Raw genomic sequence first — 2,277 nt, forward strand, 5'->3', positions numbered from 1 at the left:
AAGGCTGTATAGACTTAAGAGGTTAACTTAAAAGTGTAATTAATTTTGGTACGTGAACACTGTGATTTTAAATGTCAAAAGGGTAGAGACTTGTGAGATAAACTTTATACGTGTAGTTTACGTTAGATTGTTTTTTATTTGTTATTTCAGTTTATTCAGCTGGAGATCGTGATTTAACATCAACAAACTCATAAACTCGAATTTATAAAACCCCTAATAACACGTCAAGAACTAAGCACATTTTGTAGAGACCATAAAATATCTATCCGTGAGAAAATATATCATTCTTTTCAGTTTTAATACAGTTATATTTTTCACTCAAGTCCCAATTGCAAGAACTCTTCAGAGTCGTATAGAACATCTTGAGAAGTAGGCTACCCTAATTACTAGGAAGCCTTCAATCAGGTCGAACATTGTGTGACATTTACAAGATTCTCGTACAGTAATATTCTCGTACAGGCATCCCACTATCTCATTCATTAGCTAATACTCATTGACAACTATAATGGGATAGCATTTGAATTCAGCACATTAAAACCAAGTGCTGGTATAGATATGAAGATGACACATTCATTATATAGAGCAATGGTGAGCATCACCTAACACTCTTCTTAGAGAATGTAAACAATTTACATCCCAAAATCGAATGACAATGGAATTGGAAAATAAAAATGGAAAATTTGCCTATCTTTCGTGTTATGGTCTTCAAAAGTTCAAATTAAAAGGTAGGTAACTGGGTGTATTATAAACCCCTCCTGCACACACAAAAAAGTGTTCACAATGACCAACTAAGTCAAAAAAATCACTCAAGAGTTTTAATAAAATGAAGAATTCAACCATCTCAGTAATCAATATGGTGCAAAAAATACTAATAGAAAGATAAACATCAAGCCATAAACCAACTACTCACTATAAAAACTGCAGAGAAATTTATTAATATAACGGTGATGGTATTTGTACAGAGCTAGAAATAACAGTTAATTTTCGGACTTTGCAACCAAGAAATAAACGAAGAGATTTCAAAAATTTCAAAATACTGAATCTTCCTAGAAACCGTACCGTATTTCAACTTAAAGAGTTTTAAGTTTCGTTCTTGACGAAGTTGAACAAAAGAAGAGTTTTCTTCCTGTAGACGTAGCCAGTTTTTGATTGTTTTGTTAATGTACCAAGAATATTATTTTGTATTCAAGTCCAAATTAAGTTAACTGAATGTCCGTAAATTTACGAAAATACCCGAAGATTTACAAAGATACCCTGATAATTTGTAACGAGCGATTTCCTAATTTAGAGGTGAAAATTTTCAACAGTGTACAAGCAGTAACCAACCAGCTAGCAAACGTTTTTAAGAAACGCGAAGACCATCAATAAAAACGTCTTGAAGCTTGTCTCCTTCAGTAGAGTGTACAGTTGCACCCGAACAACATGCTATAATACTCAAAATGCCATGCCTGGTTTGCGTAACACAGACAGAAAGTATGGTGACTACAATGATAAGAGCACGCCAGGGATAAAAAAACGAGAGAAAAAAAATTGGCCATAGCTAAACATTCATTCATTACCAGTAAAAGTGTAGATTTGAACCAATTTTAAACCATGCGTATCATGGAAAATTACAGGAACAGGACAAGACTTTAAAAATTTAAAATAGCCAAAAAACATCGGAGTAAATGGCTTCGAACCAAGTAAAATAAAAGCAAAGCTTATGGAACTGGGAAAACTGAGCATAAAGCGAGAGAATCGAAAGCATATTCACAATGTCTCACTTAAATGGGCCAATGATTAGAGGTCATATATAATTGGCCAACGGTAGGAACAACCCTTTTTCCAAATTACCTGGTAGGAGATCCCTCCTTTAATTGGCTGTTAACGTGAGCCAACAGGTAAAATGACCTCTCGTGATTGGCTACCGGAAAAAAATATATGTATCCAGAAAATACTTTCACCGCTCTACCACCACCGACGAGAGAAAGAAAAAAAAATTAATGTTAGCGTATGAGAGGGCCACCTTAGGCCTTTCTTGCACCGATGAACTGGGGCACCAGAATCGCATTCTTGCTTCTCCTCCGACGCACAAGTGGAGCGGGGGTGGTAGCTGGGGGGGGGGGGGGTCCTTCTCTTTTAGTCTCGCTCCCAGTTGTTTGTAGCGGTCTCTCGCGGGATTCGCGCACGGTGAGGGAGGAGGAGGAGGGGGGAAGGAAGGGGTGGGAAAAAAGGGGGGCCAGGCTCCCACCACCTTCCACCCACTACGAGGGGGAGGGGGTGTAAATATAGCCCCTT

The sequence above is a fragment of the Bacillus rossius genome, chromosome 16, assembly GCF_032445375.1.
Source record: "Bacillus rossius redtenbacheri isolate Brsri chromosome 16, Brsri_v3, whole genome shotgun sequence".
NCBI classification, from domain to species: domain Eukaryota; kingdom Metazoa; phylum Arthropoda; class Insecta; order Phasmatodea; family Bacillidae; genus Bacillus; species Bacillus rossius.